This window comes from Ammospiza caudacuta, chromosome 35 (assembly GCF_027887145.1).
Source record: "Ammospiza caudacuta isolate bAmmCau1 chromosome 35, bAmmCau1.pri, whole genome shotgun sequence".
NCBI classification, from domain to species: Eukaryota; Metazoa; Chordata; class Aves; order Passeriformes; family Passerellidae; genus Ammospiza; species Ammospiza caudacuta.
The window spans coordinates 1,383,932-1,396,441 of NC_080627.1; the positions used below are offsets into that span (position 1 = coordinate 1,383,932).

The following is a 12,510-nucleotide window of genomic DNA, read 5'->3' on the forward strand; positions in this document are numbered from 1 at the left end:
CCGCCACGCCGCCAGGGTCAGCACGAAGTTGGGCGTTGCTGTCCGCGAGCGCCCCCGGAGACCCCCGAGAGCCCCAAAATTCACCCAAATCACCCCAAAACCTCCCCAAAACCTCCCCAAATTCTGCCAAAACCCCCACGGAAAACCCACAAAAATCTGCATCAAAACCCCCCCAAAATCTGCTCACAAAGTCCCCTCAAAATCACCTCCAAATTTTCCCAAACTCCCCCCAAGCCTCCCCAAATCCACCCTAAAATAAATCCACAAAACTTGCCCAAATCCACCCAAAACCCACGGAAAAAAAAAAAAAAAAAATCCCTCTAAAAACTCCCCAATACCCCCTAAAATCCACCAAAAAACCTCAAAAAATCCCCTCAAAAACCACGAAAATGCCCCCCAAAAATCCCCTGTGAGGGGAAAGGGGGGAAGGGCCAAGGAAATGGCGGAACCGTGAGGGGAAAGGGGGCAGGGAAAGGGCGGGAACCGTGAGGGGAAAGGGGCCAAAAAAACCCCAAAATCCCCCAATAATCTCACAAAAAAAAAATATAAAAACCACAAAAATCCCCCCTAAAACACCCATTAAAATCCCCCAAAACCCCTTCAAAAAAACCACCAGAAAACCCCACCACAAAGCACCAAAAATCTCCCAAAAACCCAGAAAAATCCCCAAAAAGTACCCCACGAAAACCCAAAAAAATCCCTAAAAAACCCCCAAAAATGCCCATAAAACACCACAAAAAAAAAAAAAAAAAAAAAAAAAAAAAATCAAAACCACAAGAAAAACAGAAGAAAATCACGAAAAATTTCCATTTTTCTATTGGGGGTGCAGCAGCCGTCTGCGAGCGCCCCCGGAGACCCCCAAGAGCCCCCAAATCCACCCAAATCACCCCAAAACCTCCCCAAAATCCCCTCAAAACCTCCCCAAGATCCCAAATAACCACAATAAAAGGCAAAAACACCCCCAAATATCCACCAAAACCCCTTCAAGACCCCCAAAATCCTTCCTGAATTGTCTCAATACCCCCTCAAACACCTCACCAAGAGCCCCCCAAAAACCTCCCCCAATTCCTCCCCAAATCCACCCAAAACCCACCAAAGAAACCCTCAAACCTCACCAAAATTCTCAAAAATCCTCCCAAAATACTCTGTAAAATCTCCCATAAAACCCACAACAATCCCCCTCCCCCCAAATAAGATAAAACCCCCCAACATTCCCAAAAAGTAACTGAAAAAACACCCCCAAAAACAAAAAAAAAAAAAATCCACAAAAATCCCCCAAAAATCCCCCAAAAAACCCACCAAAAAAAACCGCAAAAAACACCCAAAAATCCCCATAAAAACCCCAAATAAACCCCAAAAACTCCCTTGAAATACAAGAAAATATTTACATATTTTATTTTGAGGAGGGGTCTCCACAGCGCTGAATTTGAGGAGGGGTGTGCAGGGGGTGCAGCAGCACGGCCCGTCCCTGCAGTCCCCCCGCCACGCCGCCAGGGGGCAGCACGAAGCCGCCGCCGGCGCGGTGCGGGCTCAGCTCGCGCAGTTGGGCGTTGCTGTCCGCGAGCGCCCCCAGCGGCCACAGCTGCGGCCGGGGGCTCTTCCCCTGCAGCGCCAGCACCAGCACAGACCCCAGACCCAATTCGGGGAGCCCAGACCCCATTGGAGACCCCAGACCCAATTCGGGGAGCCCAGACCCCATTGGAGACCCCAGACCCAATTCGGGGAGCCCAGACCCCATTGGAGACCCCAGACCCAATTCGGGGAGCCCAGACCCCATTGGAGACCCCAGACCCAATTTGGGGTTAACTGAACCTAATGAGGACCCCAGACCCAATTCGGGGAGCCCAGACTCCATTGGAGATCCCAGACCCAATTCGGGGTTATCTGAATCTAATGGGGACCCCAGACCCAATTCGGGGTTAACTGAACCTAATGAGGACCCCAGACCCAATTCGGGGAGCCCAGACCCCATTGGAGACCCCAGACCCAATTCGGGGAGCCCAGACTCAATTGGAGACCCCAGACCCAATTCGGGGTTATCTGAATCTAATGGGGACCCCAGACCCAATTCGGGGAGCCCAGACTCCATTGGAGACCCCAGACCCAATTCGGGGAGCCCAGACCCCATTGGAGACCCCAGACCCAATTCGGGGAGCCCAGACCCCATTGGAGACCCCAGACCCAATTCGGGGAGCCCAGACTCCATTGGAGACCCCAGACCCAATTCGGGGAGCCCAGACCCCATTGGAGACCCCAGACCCAATTCGGGGAGCCCAGACCCCATTGGAGACCCCAGACCCAATTTGGGGTTAACTGAACCTAATGAGGACCCCAGACCCAATTCGGGGTTATCTGAATCTAATGGGGACCCCAGACCCAATTCGGGGTTAACTGAACCTAATGAGGACCCCAGACCCAATTCGGGGAGCCCAGACTCCATTGGAGACCCCAGACCCAATTCGGGGAGCCCAGACTCCATTGGAGACCCCAGACCCAATTCGGGGTTATCTGAATCTAATGGGGACCCCAGACCCAATTCGGGGAGCCCAGAGTCAGCTGAGGACCCCAGACCCAATTCGGGAAGCCCAGAGTCAGCTGAGGACCCCAGACCCAATTCGGGGACCCCAGACTCAAATGGAGACCCCAGACCCAATTCGGGGAGCCCAGACCCCATTGGAGACCCCAGACCCAATTTGGGGTTAACTGAACCTAATGAGGACCCCAGACCCAATTCGGGGAGCCCAGACCCAATTGGAGACCCCAGACCCAATTCGGGGACCCCAGACTCAATTGGAGACCCCAGACCCAATTTGGGATTAGCAGAGTCCAAGGGAGACCCCAGACCCAATCCGGGGTTAACTGACCCTAATGAGGACCCCAGACCCAATTCGGGAAGCCCAGACTCAAATGGAGACCCCAGACCCAATTCGGGATCACTGGATCCGAAGGGAGACCCCAGACCCAATTCGGGGTTAACTGAACCTAATGAGGACCCCAGACCAAATTTGGGGACCCCAGACTCAATTGGAGACCCCAGACCCAATTCGGGAAGCCCAGAGTCAGCTGAGGACCCCAGACCCAATTCGGGGACCCCAGACTCAAATGGAGACCCCAGACCCAATTCGGGGAGCCCAGACTCCATTGGAGACCCCAGACCCAATTCGGGATTAACTGACCCTAACGGGGACCCCAGACCCAATTCGGGAAGCCCAGAGTCAGCTGAGGACCCCAGACCCAATTCGGGGACCCCAGACTCAAATGGAGACCCCAGACCCAATTCGGGGACCCCAGACTCAATTGGAGACCCCAGACCCAATTCGGGGTTATCTGAACCTAATGGGGACCCCAGACCCAATTCGGGAAGCCCAGACTCAATTGGAGACCCCAGACCCAATTCAGGGTCACTGGGTCCGAAGGGAGACCCCAGACCCAGTTCGGGGTTATCTGAACCTAACGGGGACCCCAGACCCAATTCAGGCTCACTCGGGACCCCAGACCCAATTGGAGACCCCAGACCAAATTCGGGCTCACTCGGGACCCCAGACTCAAATTGGGACCCCAGACTCAAATCCCTCAGCCCTTCCTCCAATTGGGAGCCCCCAGACCCAATTCGGGAACCCCCAGACACAAATTGGGGTCTCCCCTGGGTCTGAGACCCCTCCCCAAATTGGGAGCCCCCAGACACAAATTGAAAGCCCCCAGCCCCATTTTGGACACCCCCAGCCCCATTTTGTGAGCCCCCAGCCCCATTCTGGACACCCCCAGACCCGTTTTTGACACCCCCAGCCCCATTTTGGAAGCCCCCAGACCCATTTTGGGAGCCCCGAGCCCCATTTTTGGAGCCTCCAGACCCATTTTGGACACCCCCAGCCCCATTTTTGGAGCCCCCAGACCCATTTTGGACACCCCCAGCCCCAATTTGGACTCCCCCAGACCCATTTTGGAAGCCCCCAGACCCATTTTGGGAGCCCCGAGCCCCATTTTTGGAGCCCCCAGACCCATTTTGGACACCCCCAGCCCCAATTTGGACTCCCCCAGACCCATTTTTGGAGCCCCCAGCCCCATTTTGGAAGCCCCCAGCCCCATTCTGGACACCCCCAGACCCGTTTTTGACACCCCCAGCCCCATTTTGGAAGCCCCCAGCCCCAATTTGGGGGGCGTGGAAGACGTTGGGGATCTCGGGGTCCCTCTGGAATCGGGGTCCCAGCGGGGCCTGGGGGGGCACGGCCACGAGGAGCCCTGAAATGGGGAGGGGGCTTCAGTTAGAGAGAGACCACCCCCCAAAATGGGGCACGAGGAGCCCTGAAATGGGGAGGGGGCTTCAGTTAGAGAGAGACCACCCCCCAAAATGGGGCACGAGGAGCCCTGAAATGGGGAGGGGGCTTCAGTTAGAGAGAGACCACCCCCCAAAATGGGGCACGAGGAGCCCTGAAATGGGGAGGGGGCTTCAGTTAGAGAGAGACCACCCCCCGAAATGGGACATGGGGAGCCCTGAAATGGGGAGGGGGCTTCAGTTAGAGACCCCGAAATGGGGAGGGGGCTTCAGTTAGAGAGAGACCCCCCTCAAAATGGGGCACGGGGAGCCATGAAATGGGGAGGGGGCTTCAGAGAGAGACCCCAAAATGGGGAGGGGGCTTCAGTTAGAGAGACCACTCCCCAAAATGGGACATCAGGAGGCGTGAAATTGGGGAGGGGGCTTCAGAGAGAGAGCCCCGCCTCAAATTGGGGAGGGGGCTTCAGGGAAAGACCCAATGTGGGGAGAGGACTTCAGTTAGAGAGAGAGACCCCCGAAATGGGGAGGGGGCTTCAGTTAGAGAGAGACCACCCCCCAAAATGGGGCACGGGGAGGCCTGAAATGGGGAGGGGGCTTCAGTTAGAGAGAGACCCCCCTCAAAATGGGGCATGGGGAGGCCTGAAATGGGGAGGGGGCTTCAGAGAGAGACCCCGAAATGGGGAGGGGGCTCAGGAATCACCCCTGGAATTGGGGAGGGGGCTCAAGGGACACTGGAAATGGGGAGGGGGCTTCACTTAGAGAGAGAGAGACCCCTCCTCAAAATGGGGCACAGGGAGGCCTGAAATGGGGAGGGGGCTTCAATTAGAGAGAGACCACCCCCCAAAATGGGGAGGGGGGCTTCAGTTAAGAGAGAGACCACCCCCCAAAATGAGACACGGGGAACCCTGAAATGGGGAGGGGGCTTCAGTTAGAGACCACCCCCCGAAATGAGACACGGGGAACCCTGAAATGGGGAGGGGGCTTCAGAGAGAGAGACCCCAAAATGGGGAGGGGGCTCAGGGACACTGGAAATGGGGAGGGGGCTTCAGAGAGAGAGACCCCCCCTCAAAATGGGGCATGGGGAGGCCTGAAATGGGGAGGGGGCTTCAGAGACCCCCCCTCAAAATGGGGGTTTTGGGGGGGTTTTTTGGGAGGGGGTTTGGGGGGATTTTGGGGTGAATTTGGGGAATTTTGGGGATTTTTTAGGGGGATTTTGGGGGGATTTTTGGGTTAGTTTGGGGTGGTTTTAGGGGGATTTTGGGGTGAATTTGGGGGATTTTGGGGATTTTTTAGGGGGATTTTGGGGTGAATTTGGGGGATTTTGGGGATTTTTTAGGGGGATTTTGGGGTGAATTTGGGGGATTTTGGGGATTTTTTAGGGGGATTTTGGGGTGAATTTGGGGGATTTTGGGGATTTTTTAGGGGGATTTTGGGGTGAATTTGGGGGATTTTGGGGATTTTTTAGGGGGATTTTGGGGTGAATTTGGGGGATTTTGGGGATTTTTTAGGGGGATTTTGGGGTGAATTTGGGGGATTTTGGAGGTGGTTTTGGGGGTGTTTTTAGGGGGATTTTGGGGTGAATTTGGGGGATTTTGGGGATTTTTTAGGGGGATTTTGGGGTGAATTTGGGGGATTTTGGGGATTTTTTAGGGGGATTTTGGGGTGAATTTGGGGGATTTTGGGGATTTTTTAGGGGGATTTTGGGGGGATTGGGCGATTTTGGGGTTGGTTTTTAGGGATTATTTGGGGGAGTTTGGGGGATTTTGGGGAATTTTGGGGTGAATTTGGGGATTTTTTAGGGGGATTTTGGGGGTGGTTTTGGGGGTGGTTTTTTGGGATTATTTGGGGGATTTTTGGGGTGACTTTGGGGGTTTTTGGGGGGGGTTTTAGGGATTATTTGGGGGAGTTTGGGGGATTTTGGGGAATTTTGGGGTGAATTTGGGGATTTTTTAGGGGGATTTTGGGGATTTTGGGGGTGGTTTTTTGGGATTATTTGGGGGATTTTTGGGGTGACTTTGGAGGTTTTTGGGGGGGGGGTTTAGGGATTATTTGGGGGAGTTTGGGGGGATTTTGGGGAATTTTGGGGGTTTTGGGGATTTTTTAGGGGGATTTTGGGGATTTTGGAGGTGGTTTTGGGGGTGGTTTTTTGGGATTATTTGGGGGATTTTTGGGGTGACTTTGGGGGTTTTTGGGAGGGTTTTGGGGGTGGTTTTAGGGAGATTTTGGGGTGAATTTGGGGGATTTTTTGGGATTTTTTAGGGGGATTTTGGGGGTGGTTTTTAGGGATTTTTAGGGGGATTTTGGGGGCATTTTCAGGGTGATTTTTGAGGGCATTTTGGGGTTGAATTTTGGGTTATTTTGAGGAGATTTTGGGGTGATTTGGGGGGGATTTTTTGGTGGTTTTAGGGTTGGATTTTGGGTTATTTTGGGATGATTTTAGGGGGGATTTTGGAGACTTTTGGGGGGCTTTTGGGGAGATTTTAGGGGTGAATTTGGGGCGGTTTTGGGGGTGGGTTTGAAGTAGTTTTGGTGTGGGGTTTTGGGGTGGTTTTAGGGTGATTTTAGGGGTGGTTTTGGGGTGATTTTGGGGGGATTTTTGGGGGGATTTTTGGGGATTTTGAAGGGGGATTTTGGGGGAATTTGGGGGGAATTTTTGGGGGGATTTTTGGGATTTTGAAGGGGGATTTGGGGTGATTTTGGGGGAATTTTTGGGGATTTTCAAGGGGGATTTTGGGGGATTTTGGGGGATTTTTGGGGGTCAATTTTAGGGATTATTTGGGGTGATTTGGGGGGGATTTTGGGGGTGAATTTTAGGAATTATTTGGGGTGATTTTGGGGTGGATTTGGGAGGATTTTGGGGGGAATTTTTGGGATTTTGAAGGGGGATTTTGGGGGTGAATTTTAGGGATTATTTGGGGTGGATTTGGGGACATTTTTGGGGGAATTTTTGGGGATTTTAAAGGGGGATTTTGGGGGATTTTGGGGGGATTTTTGGGGGTGAATTTTAGGGATTATTTGGGGTGATTTGGGGTGGATTTTGGGGGGATTTTTGGGGGGATTTTTGGGATTTTGAAGGGGGATTTTGGGGGTGAATTTTAGGGATTATTTGGGGTGGATTTGGGGACATTTTTGGGGGAATTTTTGGGGATTTTAAAGGGGGATTTTGGGGGATTTTGGGGGGATTTTTGGGGGTGAATTTTAGGGATTATTTGGGGTGATTTGGGGTGGATTTTGGGGGGATTTTTGGGGGGATTTTTGGGATTTTGAAGGGGGATTTTGGGGGATTTTGGGGATGAATTTTAGGGATTATTTGGCGTGGATTTGGGGACATTTTTGGGGGAATTATTGGGATTTTGAAGGGGGATTTTGGGGTGGTTTTGGGGTGATTTGGGGGTATTTTGGGGTGTTTTTGGGGTGGTTTTGGGGGGATTTTTGGGATTTTGAAGGGGTTTTGGGGGGGATTTTGGGGTGGTTTTTAGGGGTATTTTGGGGTGATTTTGGGGGGAATTTTTGGGATTTTGAAGGGGGATTTTGGGGTGGTTTTTAGGGGTATTTTGGGGTGGTTTTTAGGGGTGGTTTTGGGGTGTTTTTGGGAGTATTTTGGGGTGTTTTTGGGGTGTTTTGGGGCCCCCTCACCGATGATCAGGGCCCAGTGCGCTCGGTGGCCGCGCCGCCTGCAGGGGGCGTGGTTGCTGTCGCCGTCGTAGCTGGGGGGGGTCAGGGGACAAAAACGGGACCCAAAGGGGACCCCAAACCCCAAATGGGACCCCAAAACCCCAAAGGGGACCCCAAAACACCAAATGGGACCCCGAAACCCCAAAGGGGACCCCAAAACCCCAAATGGGACCCCAAAACCCCAAATGGGGACCTCAAACCCAAATGGGACCCGAAAACACCAAATGGGGACCTCAAAACCCCACATGGGACCCCAAAACACCAATGGGACCCCAAAACCACAAATGAGGACCCCAAAACACCAAATTGGGACCCCAAAACCACAAATGAGGACCCCAAAACACCAAATGGGACCCCAAACCCCAAATGGGGACCCCAAAACCCCAAAGGGGACCCCAAAACCCCAAATGGGACCCCAAAACCCAAATGGGACCCCAAAACCACAAATGGGACCCAAAAACCCCAAATGGGACCCCAAACCCCCACCTGGGACCCCAAACCCCAAATGGGACCCCAAAACCCCACATGGGACCCCAAACCCCAAATGGGGACCCCAAAACCCCACATGGGACCGCAAACCACAAATGGGACCCCAAACCACAAATGAGGACCCCAAAACCCCAAATGGGACCCGAAAACACCAAATGGGACCCCAAAACCACAAATGAGGACCCCAAAACACCAAATGGGACCCCGAAACCCCAAAGGGGACCCCAAAACACCAAATGGGACCCCAAACCCCAAATGGGGACCCCAAAACACCAAATGGGACCCCAAAACCACAAATGAGGACCCCAAAACACCAAATGGGACCCCGAACCCCAAATGGGACCCCAAAACCACAAATGGGGACCTCAAAACCCAAATGGGGACCCCAAACCACAAATGGGACCCCAAACCCCAAATGGGACCCCAAAACCCCACATGGGACCCCAAAACCACAAATGGGACCCCAAAACCCCAAATGGGACCCCAAAACACCAAATGGGACCCCAAAACCCCAAATGGGACCCCAAAACCACAAATGGGGACCTCAAACCCAAATGGGACCCGAAAACACCAAATGGGGACCTCAAAACCCCACATGGGACCCCAAAACACCAAATGGGACCCCAAAACCACAAATGAGGACCCCAAAACACCAAATTGGGACCCCAAAACCACAAATGGGGACCCCAAAACACCAAATTGGGACCCCAAAACCACAAATGAGGACCCCAAAACACCAAATGGGACCCCGAAACCCCAAAGGGGACCCCAAAACCCCAAATGGGACCCCAAAACACCAAATGGGGACCCCAAACCCCAAATGGGACCCCAAAACCCCAAATGGGACCCCAAAACACCAAATGGGGACCCCAAAACCACAAATGGGGACCTCAAAACCCAAATGGGGACCCCAAACCACAAATGGGACCCCAAACCCCAAATGGGACCCCAAAACCCCACATGGGACCCCAAAACCACAAATGGGACCCCAAAACCCCAAATGGGACCCCAAAACACCAAATGGGACCCCAAAACCCCAAATGGGGACCTCAAACCCAAATGGGACCCGAAAACACCAAATGGGGACCTCAAAACCCCACATGGGACCCCAAAACACCAAATGGGACCCCAAAACCACAAATGAGGACCCCAAAACACCAAATGGGACCCCAAACCCCAAATGGGGACCCCAAAACCCCACATGGGACCCCAAAACCCCAAAGGGGACCCCAAACCCCAAATGGGACCCGAAAACACCAAATGGGGACCCCAAACCCCAAATGGGGACCCCAAAACCCCAAATCTGACCCCAAAACCACAAATGGGACCCCAAACCCCAAATGGGGACCCCAAAACCCCAAAGGGGACCCCAAAACCACAAATGGGACCCCAAAACACCAAATGGGGACCCCAAAACCACAAATGAGGACCCCAAAACACCAAATGGGGACCCCAAACCCCAAATGGGGACCCCAAACCCCAAATGGGACCCCAAAACCACAAATGGGACCCCAAAACACCAAATGGGGACCCCAAACCCCAAATGGGACCCCAAAACCACAAATGGGACCCCAAAACCCCAAATGGGACCCCAAAACACCAAATGGGACCCCAAACCCCAAATGGGGACCCCAAAACCACAAATGGGACCCCAAACCCCAAATGGGGACCCCAAACCCCAAATGGGACCCCAAAACACCAAATGGGGACCTCAAACCCCAAATGGGGACCCCAAAACACCAAATCTGACCCCAAACCCCAAATGGGACCCCAAAACCCCAAATGGGACCCCAAAACCACAAATGGGACCCCAAAACACCAAATGGGACCCCAAAACACCAAATGGGACCCCAAAACCCCAAATGGGACCCCAAAACCCGAATCCCAGACCCCAAAACCCAAAGGGAAACCCAAAATCCCAATTACAGACTCAAGACCCCAAATGGGACCCTAAAACCCTCAAAAGGGACCCGAAAACCCAAATGGAGACCCCAGACCCCAAAGGAGCCCCAAAGGACCCCAAATGGAGCCCCCAGACCCCAAATGGAGCCCCCAGACCCCAAAAGGAGCCCCCAGACCCCCCATTGAAGGATACGGGACGAGCAGGGGCCCCCCCAAACCCCAAACCCCAAATGGAGCCCCCAGACCCCAAAAGTGACCCCAAGTCAGACCCCGAAGGAGCCCCCAGACCCCAAACCTGACCCCAAAAGGAGCCCCCAGACCCCAAATGGACCCCCCAAAGGAGCCCCCAGACCCCAAATGGATCCCCCAGACCCCAAAGGAGCCCCCAGACCCCCAAAAGGAGCCCCCAGACCCCAAAGGAGCCCCCAGACCCCATAGAAGGACACGGGACGAGCAGGGGCTGCCCCAAACCCCAAACCTGACCCCAAATGGAGCCCCCAGACCCCAAATGGAGCCCCCAGACCCCAAAAGGACCCCAAAAGGAGCCCCCAGACCCCAAATGGATCCCCCAGACCCCAAAAGGAGCCCCCAAACCCCAAAGGGAGCCCCCAGACCCCAGAGGAGCCCCCGGACCCCAAAGGAGCCCCCAAAGGACCCCAAAAGGAGCCCCCAGACCCCAAAAGGAGCCCCCAGACCCCCCAAAGGATACGGGACGAGCAGAGGCCACCCCAAACCCCAAATCTGACCCCAAAAGGAGCCCCCAGACCCCAAAAGGAGCCCCCAAACCTGACCCCACAGAAGGACATGGGATGAGCAGGGGCTGCCCCAAACCCCAATCTGACCCCAAAAGGAGCCCCCAGACCCCAAAAGGAGCCCCAAAGGACCCCAAACCCCAAATGGAGCCCCCAAACCCCAAATCTGACCCCAAATTGTGACCCCAAACCCCAAAAGGAGCCCCCAGACCCCTAAAGGAGCCCCCAAACCTGACCCCAAAGGATCTGGGACGAGCAGGGGCCGCCCCAAACCCCAATCTGACCCCAAAAGGAGCCCCCAGACCCCAAAAGGAGCCCAAAGGGAGCCCCCAGACCCCAAATCTGACCCCAAATGGAGCCCCCAGACCCCAAATGGAGCCCCCAGACCCCAAAGGAGCCCCCAGACCCCCCAAATGAAGGATCTGGGATGAGCAGGGGCTGCCCCAAACCCCAAATCTGACCCCAAAGGAGCCCCCAGACCCCAAAAGAGCCCCCAGACCCCAAAAGAGCCCCCAGATCCCAAATGGACCCCCCAAACCCCCCAAATGAAGGATACGGGACGAGCAGAGGCTGCCCCAGACCCCAAAAGGAGCCCCCAAACCCCAAAGGAGCCCCCAAACCCCATAGAAGGATACGGGACGAGCAGGGGCCGCCCCAAACCCCAAACCTGACCCCAAAAGGAACCCCAAAGGAGCCCCCAGACCCCCAAAGGAGCCCCCAGACCCCAAAGGAGCCCCCAGACCCCAAAAGGAGCCCCCAGACCCCAAAAGGAGCCCCCAGACCCCCCAAACCTGACCCCGAAGGATACGGGACGAGCAGGGGCCGCCCCAAACCCCAAACCTGACCACAAATGGAGCCCCCAGACCCCAAAAGGAGCCCCCAGACCCCAAAAGAGCCCCCAGACCCCTAAAGGAGCCCCCAGACCCCATAGAAGGATACGGGACGAGCAGGGGCCGCCCCAAACCCCAATCTGACCCCAAAAGGAGCCCCCAGACCCCAAAAGAGCCCCCAGACCCCAAATGGACCCCCCAAACCCCCCAAATGAAGGATACAGGACGAGCAGAGGCTGCCCCAAACCCCAAATCTGACCCCAAAGGGAGCCCCCAGACCCCAAAAGGAGCCCCCAGACCCCAAAAGGAGCCCCCAGACCCCAAAAGGAGCCCCCAGACCCCCCAAACCTGACCCCGAAGGATACGGGACGAGCAGGGGCCGCCCCCCCAGGAGGTGCCGCAGGACCCGGCCCCGGTTGGGCCCCCCCAGCCCCCCCTGGAGCAGCTCAGCCCTGCAGGGAAACAGATCCTGGGCCAGGGAGGCCAAATGGGCGGCTGGGGAGCACAGGGACGGCAGCAATGAGCCCAGAAACGCCCCAAAATCATCCCAGAAACATCCCCAAAACATCACAAAAATATCCCAAAATCA

At 54.9% G+C, this 12,510-nt stretch overlaps 1 protein-coding gene across 1 annotated transcript in view; it reads left to right on the forward strand.

The window, feature by feature from the left end:
* Positions 1-12,510, forward strand: part of LOC131570466 (zinc finger protein 850-like) — a 748,589-nt gene that overhangs the window by 640,007 nt on the left and 96,072 nt on the right. The gene's annotated exons all lie outside the window — the stretch shown is intronic.